Here is a 12608-nt window from a genome sequence, read left to right on the forward strand (position 1 = left end):
CAGCATGCAGGACTTGGTTGCTGAGAGCTGGACTCAAGCATGCTGGACTTTTTGGGCAGGAGCTGAACTCATCTTTGGGACTCTGTTACTGGACAGCTGCAACTGGTGGTGGACTCTGCTCCAAGGCTGCACTATGGTGAAGGATCCAGTTATGGTGATGGATCCGGGTGGAGGAGAAGATGCACACAGGTGGTGGGCTCTGTTGCTAGGAGCATATGCAACAGAGCAAAGTTAAGTGGTGTTTCCCCTGTTTTGTCATCTTTCCTCATGTGTGTTTTAGTGTAGTGGTGGGATTAGTTTCCGCACCGACCAATTCCCTAGTGAGGGTTTAGGTCAGGACGAGCTAGGGTTTTTAGGTTCCTGTTGCGCGCCCGATGCGGAACCGGCATAGGGAACGTTAGGAGTGCAGGGACACTGGCTCAGGGGAGTTCAGGAGGTCTCCACTTCCCTATTCCCTATTGCAGGGCCCACCATTGTTAATGTTACCCAGGTTTCCCTTATTGTTTAAATTCGCCATACTGGAGGTGGGGTTTCCAGACTTGTATATACGTGTAATGTCTAAATTCGCTACGTGGAGGCGGTGTATCCAGCTGCATGTGTTTATTATTTAAATTCGCCCCACTGGAGGCGGTGTATCCAGGGTCAAGTGCGTCACATGGATTCGCCTTGCAGTACTCGCTGCGTCCAGACACGTGTGACCGTGACAATATGGGGGCATGGACCTGATTGGTTTGTGTGGAAGGTCCTGTGAGGCCTGTGTGTTGGGATATCCTGGGAGTAGGTTCGGATCCCTGAAGAGCACATGCTGAGGCCCTGGACCTGGTGAGGCCAGTGTGTTGGGAGATCCTGGGAGTAGGATCGGATCCCTGAATAGCACCCGGTGAGGCCTGTGTGTTGGACGGTTCCAAGTGGGGATGGACGTCCTGAACAGCACACGGACAGGCCATGTGTGTTTGCAGAGACAGTGATGGCACTGCATTGGGGGAGCTACTGACCTTCTCCGGGTCTGGACTATCTGGAGTGCCCTTGTCACAAGGATGGTGATCCCAGCAAGGCAGCTTCCCCAGGAGAGAGGACCAACAAAGAGTCAGCATCTAGAGCAGGAGCTCCTGTAAGTACCTCCACAAACTGTTGGTGCTTGTGATATTCCATGAATGTTACTGAACTGTTTGGCGTGCTGTCGCCCACTGTCACTGCACAGAGAGATCCAGCGTGTTTAGGGACTGTGAATTAAACCCATACCCTGTAAGTGCTCTGGACTATGAGTTAGGTCTGTGATGTGCAACATGACCTATGGTGCGGTTTATGATGGCATAATAAACTGCATTGGATTGTTTAAATGGAAAGTTTTCCTGCGTGCTTTAAATCTCGCAGCCAAGTGAGTGTTCCCCAACACAGACAGTAAGCACCATCTTACAGTGTGTAAACTTTTGGATGTCTAGGTGTAAAAATAAAGAATTAAATCATGGAAAAAACTGGCGTGGGCTCCCTCGCAATTTTCTCTGCCAGAGAGGGAAAGCCAGTGACTGAGAGCAGATATTAATAGCCTAAAGAGGGACCATGGTTATTGCCCCCCTTGCTAAAAACAGTTGCCCCCAGCCACCCAAGTGATGTAGCGGTAGTCACTGAGGCTGCGCAGACTCACCGCCTGACCCGCAGTGAACTCGACAGCATGGGAAAATGTTCAGAAACTTTCCCTCGCTACAGAGTTCATCTCCGGTCAGGCTGAGAGGCTGCGCAGGCAGTTTTTCATTAATTTCACAGTGGCTTACAGCCGGGACAGTAGCATTAACACCGCTACTGGTTGTAAACTAACTCCTTGAGATGGATTGCGGCATGGGACATGACTGTACGGCGGATAGGCATGGGATATTGTTGCTTTTTTATTTTTAATTTTTTACAAGAGAACAAGGGCTTCGATTGGATTGGGAGTTTAGTAAAGATGGCAAAAATGTGTGTTTAATTATTTCATTAAATATCTTTATTCTTAATGTGTGTTTTTTAACCCTTACATACTATTGGATTAATAATGGATATGTGTCTTATTGACACCTCTCCATCATTAACCGGGCTTAATGTCACCTTACAATAGCAAGGTGACATTAACCCCTTATTACCCCATATGCCACCCGCTACAGGGCAATAGGAAGAAAGAGGCTAAGTGCCAGAATTGAAGCATCTTAGAGATGCGCCTTTTCTGGGATGGCTGGGGGCAGATGTTTTTAGCCAGGGGGGCCAATAACATGGTCCTTCTCTAGGCTAAAATATCTCCTCTCAGTCACTAGCTTTCCCTCTCTGGTGGAGAAAATTGAACAGGAGCCCACGCCAGTTTTTTCTGTGATTTAATTCTTTATTTTTACACCTACAGCTCCAAAACTTTACACACACACACTAATAACATTATTAGTGAGGTTCATATATAAATCTAATGGATATGTAATGGTTTACTGTATGTAAATCATATCTCATACCATGTCGGGTTCTGTAATGATTTTACAGAAGTCGACAATTGAATTATGGGCTATTCTGCCATCTAGCGCTGTATGAAATATAAAGACATATATATATATACTGTGTGTATATATATATATATACTGTGTATGTGTATATATATATATATATATATATATATATATATATTAGTCCTCAAGAAGAAAGCAGCACACCAAAAGAAATCCAGTCAAAATGCTATTTATTAGCCCATCTGGCTAGTTGCCCATAGTTTCTATAAGGTCATAGTTGCCCATGGGTGAAGCCATTTATTGTCATACTACTGTGTTTTCTCTTTTTAAATCATAATGACATCCCAAGACATCCAAATGAACCTGATCAAAAGTTTACATACCCTGGTGATTTTGGCCTGATAACATGCACAGAAGTTGACACAAATGGGTTTAAATGGCTACTAAAGGTATCACCTGTGACCTGTTTGCTTTTGATCAGTGTGTGTGCACAAAAGCAAAGTGAGTTTCTGGGATCCAGGCAGACTCTTGCATCTTTCATCCAGCCACTGACGTTTCTGAATTGTGAGTCATGGGGAAAGCAAAAGAATTGTCAATGGATCTATGGGAAAAAGTAGTTGAACTGTATAAAACCGAGAGATACAGAAGATATCCAAGGAATTGATAATGCAAGTCAGCAGCGTTCAAACTATGATCACCAAATGGAAAATCAGGGGCTCTGTAAAAGCAAAACCACGGTCAGATAGACCAACAAAAATTTCATCCACATCTGCCAGGAAAATAGTTTGGGATGCAAAGAAAAACCCACAAATAACATCAGCTGAAATACTAGACTCTCTGAAAAGTAGCGGTGTGGCTGTTTCAAGATGCACTATAAGGAGGCACTTGAAGAAAAATGGGCTGCATGGTCGAGTCGCCAGAACAATGCCATTACTGCACAAATGCCACAAAGTGTCTTGCCTACAAAATGCAAAACAGCATAGAGACAAGCATCAAAACTTCTTATGGAACACATTGGGGATACGAAGCGACTGAGATTAGCGTAAACAAAAGGCAACTGGTTTGACAACCTCAATGATCTCGTGAGGACCAATAGACTTGAGACCTAGCTTAACGGAAAGAAGCTTCAAACGTATGTTGTTGGTAGACAACCACACTTTATATCCAACCAGAAACCTAGGTCCTACAGATCGTCCCTTGTCAGCAAAATGTTTCTGCTTGTCCTGAGACACCCCAATGGTCTTCTGGACCTCCCTTCAAATCTCCCCCAACCTTTGAACCGCCGAATCTGCCCCTGGACACCCCGAATACAGCCTGGAAAATTCAACAATTAACCAAAATGGGGGTGAAAACCATATTTACAGAAAAACGGAGAGATGTCAGTGGACTGATTAACCCAATTATTAAATGTGAACTCAACTACGGGCAACGAGGAACACCAATCATCCTGCTGGGACGTGGCAAGACACCGCAAAATCTGTTCTAGAGACTGATTGTTCCTTGCCGTCTGACTATTGGTCTCGGTATGGTAGGCAGAGGAGAAGATCAAGCTAATACCCAATCTCTTGCAAAACGCCCTACAAAATTTGGACACAAATTGCACCCCTCTGTCAGACACCAAATTCAGAGGCACGCCATGCAACCGCATAACATGCTCAATAAACAACTTAGATAGTGTTTCAGCATTGCTAAATCTGTCAACTACTACCCAGACCATTGTTTTGCCAGCAGAAGGAGGAAGATCAGTGATAAAATCCATGAACAAATGAGTCCACGAGTCCAAGATCTATCCGGAATTGGCAATGGCACCAATTCCCTGGCCAGCCGGTTATGGGAGATTTTACCACCAGCACATTTATCACAAGCAGACACAAACAAGGCAATGTCAGAAGACATGGAGGGCCACCAAAACAGTCTAGCAATAGCTCTCTGGGTGGCCGCGACTCCCGGGTGTCTACTGAGAGCAGATTTGTATAATCACTGGAGCACTCTCAACCGAAACTGAACTGGGATGAAAAGTTTATTATCAGGCAATGACGGAGGAGACTGAGCCTCATGAATTTCAAGTTCCAATTTGGAGGACACCCCAGCCATAACCACTACATGCTGTAGAATCGAGGAAGGAGGTTGGGGAGCTTCGAGATAAGGCATCGGCCTTGACATTCTTGGAACCAGGCCGAAAGGAGATAGAAAAGTGAAAACAAGGAAAAAAAGGGACCACCTCGCCTGCCTAGGAGTCAAATGTTTGCCTGACTCAATGTAAGAGAGGCTATTGTGGTCCATATTCACCGTGATCCAATGAACAACCCCCTCCAAAAATTCCTCCATTCCTCAAAAGGAATTTCTCTCTGCAGGAAAAGTTTATTGGAGAAAAAGCCACAAGGTCTTAAGTTAGTCAAAGTGATGGGTCCCTGAGACAGCACTGCCCCCACTCCCACCTCCGATGCGTCCACCTCTACAATGAATGGTTCAGATGGATCGGGTTGGACTAACACAGGAGCAGACATAACACATTTTTTCAATGTAGAAAAGGCTTCAACTGCCAGAGATGACCAGTTTTTAAGATCAGCCCCCTTACGAGTGAGATCAGTGAGAGGCTTGACCACCTGAGAAAACCCCATAATAAATTTGTGATAGTAATTGGCAAAACCCCAATAAAGCTGAAGACCCTTGAGGTCTCTGGGTTACCCGAATCAACATTGGCCTGTACTTTTCCAGGGTCTATACTAAACCTATTGGCAGAAAGGATGAATCCCAGAAAGGACAGCTCTTGGATAAAAAATAAACACTTCTCAGGTTTAGCGAACAGAGAGTTCTCCCATAACCTATGAAGAACTTCACGTAAATGACTGATGTGAGATTCTTGTCAGATGAAAATATGAGAATGTCATCTAGATATATCACAATAAAGCACCCAATGAAGTCAGAAAATACATCATTAATGAAATTTTGAAAAACAGCTGGCGCGTTCGTGAGACCAAAGGGCATGACCAAATTTTCAAACAAATCCTCAAAGGTGAGAAATGCAGTTTTCCACTCATCCCCCTTCCAAATATGGATAAGATTATACACTCCCCTGAGGTCCAACCTGGAAACCCACTTAGCCCCAGATAATTGGTTGTAAAGATCTCGAATAAGCGGGAGAGGGTAGGTATTTCTCACCGTAATTTTATTTAGTTCCCGAAAATCGAGGCAAGGGCGTAAATCACCATCTTTCTTTTTGACAAAAAAGAATCCACCAGCCAAAGGTGATACAGAGGGATGGATGTGACCTTTACGTAAGCTTTCTGAGATATAATCTTTCATAGCAGTATTTAACAGGCTGGAAAGATTATACAAATGGGCCTTGGGCAATATAGCACCCAGAATGAGATTAATAGTACAATCATAGGGGCGATGTGGTGGCAAGACCTCAGCCTCTTTTTCGGAAAACACATCCTCAAAATCCGTCCGGTACTCCGGAATGCCCTCCAGACTAACGGACGACAACAGAACAGCAGAAAGACTACCATTTGAACAATTAGGAACCCATTTCACAATATCCTGAGATTCCCAGTCAACAGGATTATGCACTTGTAACCATGGGAATCCCAGCACCAGTCCCGCTGCAAGATTATCCAGAACATAACATGAAATTCGTTCCTGATGCAAGGAACCCACCTTGAGGAGAAACTCCTCAGAGACAAAATTAACAATATTCTTAACCAGCGGTGTCTTATAAAATAGCAATGATATGGATTGGGTTTTCAAGCCTAACTGTCCCTATCTTACTCTTGGACACCAAGCTCAAGTCAATTGAGTTCATGGATGACCCACTGTCCACAAAAGCTGAAGTGGGTATGTAACCATCTCCACAAGAAAGTTCCGCATTTAACAGAAATTTTTTTTGAAATGAGGAAATAGTACCTGAGACTCTGGGTGACCACCTTGAAAATCACCCAGACTTGGCAGCTTGTTAGCCGGTGGACAAGAAGGGCAGTCCTTTTTCCAATGTCCAAGGACATCCACAAAAAAATTATCTCCCTTCACATCGTCACTTCCTCTCCTTCGCCTTGAGGTTAGTGGCCCCAACCTCCATAGGTTCCGTATATGTCATCACTTGGAATTTAGCAGGATGTAAAGGAACCTCTCGCTGAATTACTCCTCTCTCTCACAATCTCCGATCCATACGAATGGCCTGAGTCATGGCCTCCTCCAAGGAGCTGGGTGGTGGAAGAAGAGCCAGATCGTCCTTAAGATGATCCGACAGTTCTCTTCTGAACTGACATCATAGTGCAGAGTCATTCCAGGACACTTCGGTGGACCACCGTCTAAACAGAACAATACCATTCGGCAGTGAATTTACCCTGGGAGAGACCCAAGATCGTGTCCTCTGCCACCCTGACCCGGATTAGTTCATCAAAAATCAGTCCTAAAGCCTCAAAGAACCTATCTACAGACACACATTCAGAGGCAATAGCAGGTAAAGGAAAAGCCCAAGTTTGAAGACCCTCCCGGAATAAAGAAATAAGTAATAATTATCCCCACCTGTTGACTCTCACCACCTGAGGATCGGGGTCTAAGGGAGAAAAGCAGCTCACAGCTCTCCCTGAATGTACAGAACTTCTCCTTTTTTTTCCAGAGAGAATATCTGGGAGCCTGACCATAGGTTCAGGAGAGTGTAAAAAGACATCCATGGGGCCGAGTGCTTGCAGACTGATTGTGTCATAGAACCCTTAAAAGACTTAACTGTCTCAGTAAATTCCCTCTGGAGTTGATTATGGGAAGTGGCCAGGGTTCTATGTTCCACAGACAAATCCTGCATCACATGAGTCAAATTAGACATCTGATCCACAAGAGTACAAAGCGGATCTATAAAAAGAGAGAGGAGAGAAAAAAAATGTATGGCCAGTTATAATGTCACGCTGCAGCACTGCAGGTAAATTTATTATTATTATTTATTATTATGCATTCATATAGCGCCATTTATTCCATGGCGCTTTACATGTGAAAAGGGAAAATATAGACAAGTATAATAAACATGTATAAGACAAGGGACACACAAGTACATAAGGAGAGGGGACCCTGCCTGCGAGGGCTCACAGTCTACAGGAATGGGTGAGGATACAGTAGGAGAGGGTAGAGCAGGTCGTGCGGTGGTTCAGTAGACCGAGGATCATTGCAGGCTGTAGGCTTGTCGGAACAGGTGGGTCATCAGGTTCTTCTTGAAGATTTCCGTTGATGATGAGAGTCTGATGTGTTGCGGCAGAGAGTTCCAGAGTACGGGGGAAGCATGGGAGAAGTCTTGTATGCAGTTGTGGGAAGAAGAGATAAGGGGAGAGTAGAGAAGTAGATCTTGAGATGATCAAAGGTTGCATGCGGGTAGGTACCTGGAGACCATGTCACAGATGTATGGAGGAGACAGGTTGTGGATGGCTTTGTATGTCATGGATAGGGTTTTGAATTGGAGCCTCTGGGCAATAGGAAGCCAGTGAAGGGCCTGGCATAGGAGGGAGGCTGGGGAATAGCAGGGAGACAGGTGGATTAGTGGGGCAGCAGAGTGTAGGATGGACTGGAGTGGTGCCAGAGTGCTAGAGGGGAGGCCAGAGAGTAGGAGGTTGCAGTAGTCAAGGCGGGAGATGATAAGAGCATGCACTAGTGTTTTTGTGGTTTCATGGTTGAGGAATGAGCGGATCCGGGAAATATTTTTGAGTTTGAGGCGGCAGGAGGAGGCGAGGGCTTGGATATGTGGTTTTAAAGAGAGTTCAGAGTCGAGGATCACCCCAAGGCACCAAGCGTGTGGGACTGGGGAAAGAGAACAGCCATTGACATTGATGGATAAGTCTGGTGGAGGGGTAGAGTGAGATGGGGAAAGATGATGAATTCTGTTTTGCCCATGTTCAGATAAATGCAGAGAAATGAAAACTCCACTAGATGGCAGCAGAGCGGAGAGAGCGCTGGACTCCTGCTCAGAGCAGACCAGCAGCACTGCAGTGAGGTTACCACCAGGTGGCAGCAGAATAGTCAGACAAGCCGGGTTGATACCAAAGAGTAGTGTAGTATAAGAGGAATCCCATACACAGAGTCAGAGGAGTGCAAAAAGGTCAGTACTGGTCCGTAGCAGAAGTACCAGAAGGAAGGGACAAAATCAGGTCAGAGCCAAAGAAGAGTTGAGTATCGGGGAGTCCAAACACACAGGGACACACAAAGTCAGGACGGGTAGGAAAGGGGTACACAGACACAGGCAAAGACAGCTAAATGCAGCAGGACAAATCAGGGTCTCACCAGAGCCACCTACACACGCCGTAGGCAGGAAATATAACTAGCACTGTCTGCAGGATGCAGCAAGGAGAAATAGCTGACCTGACACCGGAACGAGGTTAAGAAAGTTAACCCCTGAATGACCAGACCGGGAAAGGAGAGACGAGACCCAAAACCTGATCTGGATCATAACAGAGACCTTCAAGATCAGCAGCGATAGAAGATGAAGATGGCAGTGGGAAAGTATGAAAGTAGGGACAAGGACCTTAGATTATAAACACAACTCCAGTGCTGCAATAAAAAAAATGCTGTAGTGGTGTTTTAAACAATTTGTGATTCATTTTGTTGAAATTGACTAAATTGGCCGCCACCATTTTACACATTGTGGTAAACTTCATTAACCAGAGAGGCATGACTTAACTTAGAGTATGGCCATTTGTGCTTTTCTACAATATATTACAGCAAGCACATCACAGGGTATAGTACATCCAATCAGGAGAGACTATCATAACTGGTATAAAGTCATGATGTCCCTCATTCGACTTATCAGCTTGTATTTATGCTCTTTTTCTATGGTAATCTTGTAAGAAGTCTTGGGTTTTCTACATGTTATATTATTGCTCTCATTACATGGAACTATCCTTTTCGCCATATTGACCTTGTCATGTTGTTGGGCTTATCCTTTACACAACCCAAATTATATGGATATGGCGCATTTGTACTATCCATGATTCCATAATTATGGCATTTATTTAAGCTGACACTAGTTTAGTCCAGTTTTAAAATTTTGGGAAAAGTATCAAAAGATATTTTACACTCAATCATCATGGTATTTATTCTGGACATACCCCCTATCAATGAATGCTTGTATTACCTTATTTGTTATGCTTTATTTCTTGCACGTGTATATTTTTTTCACGATTTATTATTTTGTTCTGTACTTATTGAATCTGATGAAGGGCAATGATTTGACTGAAACTTTATGCTTTCATTGTGGATTGCAACTACTGTATGAATAAAACTTTTTGAATTGCAATTCTTTTTTAGTGCCAAGTTGTTCAGGAATGTCTTTATAAAAGTTTGGGTCCTATTGGTACACCAATATTACGAGAATACCGTGTTCTATTACATGGAGTAGCATTTCCGGCACAGAGGCACACGACATTCAGAAGATGCATCGAAATTATTTAGTGACATGCACTAGAGTTGAGCGAAACGGGTCGGTCAAATTCAAAAGTCGTCCACTATCGTTAAAGTCGGGTTTCGCCGATCGAAACCCGACCATAGCGTGAGGTCGGCCATGAGGTCGCAGACTTGAGCGCCAAAGTCGCATTTCCCATAATGCATCCAGCACCTTTTCTCAGCCAATGACCAAGGACGCACACTGTGGGCAACTTGATGACATAGGCAGCGGCCACCACCATCTTATAGAAGGGCATTGCAGTGATTGGCTGGCTTTGTGTGGCATCACAATGGCTATAAAAGCCCTGAACGCAGACCGCCATCTTACTTCTGCTGATGTTAGCATAGGGAGAGGTTGCTACTGCTTGTTCTCAATAGGGAGAGCGTTTAGGCAGGAAAAAAAAACTGCTTCTGCTGATAGCGATTTTCACTGTACAACACAACAGTTAGTGTGCAGTGACAGGGTAGGATATTTTTGTGTGCATCAGCTCTGGTGGTTATTAGGCTGCCTTATAAGGCTACCTGATAGCTGCATTGCTGTGTGCACACTGCTGTGCAGACTGCTTTTTTCAAAGCAAAAATACTTTTCTTCCTTTTGTCTGCACAGTTACCAAGCGTTCATTTTTTCACACTTTTGCGTGCAACAGCTCTGGTGGTTCTTAGGCTGCCTTACTAGGCTACCTGATAGCTGCATTGCTGTGTGCACACTGCTGTGCAGACTGCTTTTTTCAAAGCAAAAATACTTTTATTCCTTTTTTCTGCATTGTTAGCGAGCGTTCATTTTTTCACACACTGTATAGAGCTGTCCGCTTGTCAAACAGTATCCTATATCTGCTGTTTGATTGCGGTCCAATCTATACAGAGACAGCACGTGTGTGTGTGTGAGTCCGTAAATACATAGACGGACCTTTCCATTTTTCCATACACCGTATAGAGATGTCCGCTTGTCAAACAGTATCCTATATCTGCTGTTTTATTACGGTCCAGTCTATACAGTTTTCAATGTGTAACTATTATTATAAAGTAAATTAAGGTTGACAAGCTTAAGTAATAAGAATTGATGTTGTTGGCGTTAAAATGGGCACTGTAGGTGTCTTTACTGTCCTCCACTTCCTGTTGACTTTGCTTCCCCATTGACTGGTATTGGGTTTCGTGTTTCAGTCGGACCCCGACTTTTCCCTGTAGTCGGCCGATTTCGTTCAACTCGACTTTTGAGAAAGTCGGGTTTCATGAAACCCGACTCGACCCTAAAAAAGGCAAAGTCACTCATCTCTAACATGCACCTCTTAAAAAGTTAGGTGCCTTGGACCCAGCAAGACTGGGTTAAGGTACTGTCACACTTAGCGATGCACCAGCGATCCCAACAACGATATGACCCGGTCAGGATCGCTGGTGCATCGCTAAGGCCTCTTTCACACATCCGGTTTGTGCCGTCAGGCACAATCCGGCATGTGTGTAAAAAAACGGATCCGGTTTTTTTTACCGCCGGATGCGTTTTTTTGTCATTGAGAAGCACATGCGCCGGATCGCGCCGCATGTGCGTCCGTTTGTTCCGGTTTTTACCGGATCCGGCTGAATTCCTCTGTCCGGCGGCCGGACAGGACGGGTGCTGCAGCGTTTTTTTGTCCGGCGAAAAAAGCCGGACATGGACGTATGCGGCCCTTCCGGCTCTGCGGGACAATGTTTCTCAATGGCACATTCCGGCCGCCGGATCAGACTTCTACCTGATCCGGCCACCGCATGCACGGTTTTACCCTGTGCGCATGCCCGGATATCTCTCTCTCTCTTTAACCCGTTCTCTCTCTCTCATACCCCGGTCTCTCTCTCTCTCTTTCATGCCCAGTTCTCTCTTTCATACCCCGTTCTCTCTCTTTCATACCCCGTTCTCTCTCTCTCTCTTTCATGCCCCGTTCTCTCTCTCTCTCTTTCATGCCCCGTTCTCTCTCTCTCTCTTTCATACCCTGTTCTCTCTCTCTTTCATACCACGTTCTCTCTCTTTTTCATACCCCGTTCACCGGCTCCTGGATCCTTTTTTTCCCTGGTGACTCCTTTGCAACATAGCCGTGTCAGGCGCCGTAAGATACGCCGCATATACTTCCGGTCCCTCCGTTCATGGCTGGATCCGGCACTCCATCTTTTTGCCGCATGGCGCCGGAATGCCACCGACGGACATGTGAAAGTAGCCTAAGTGGTCGCTAGTGAGCTGCCACACAGGCAGATCTCACCAGCGACATAGCAGCGGTTGGCGGTCACTACTTACCTGTCAGACGAGGCGATGAAGACGTCCTCCTGCCCGTATCCACGCGCGTCGCTCGTCGCCACAGCAGGAAGCTGACGACGAGAAATGGCCCAGGCCGTTCTCGCGTGATCAGCGATAACCAGCGGGGGAGCCGGTCGGAGGTAAGTATCACACATAGCGATATCGCTAGCAATATCGCTGCTACGTCACAAAACCAGTGAAGTTATAGCGATATTGCTAGCGATATCGCTTAGTGTGACGGGCCCTTTAGCGAGAGCGTCTGCTATGCCAATCTGAATGAATCAGCCCCATAGTGATTTCATAGACCAGGTGACCCACTAAAAGAGTACTCTCCATAATGTTGCCTTGTTTCATAGCTTGGCAGGAAGTTAAAATAATAGGTACTCCACAGAGGTCTTTATCAACTCGTTAAAAAGGTGGTCTTAGAATAGTTGTTTTTCGCTATTGATTGGACTTTGCCACTA

This window comes from Dendrobates tinctorius, unplaced genomic scaffold, assembly GCF_039654945.1.
Source record: "Dendrobates tinctorius isolate UK_male_01 unplaced genomic scaffold, ASM3965494v1 ptg000028l, whole genome shotgun sequence".
NCBI classification, from domain to species: domain Eukaryota; kingdom Metazoa; phylum Chordata; class Amphibia; order Anura; family Dendrobatidae; genus Dendrobates; species Dendrobates tinctorius.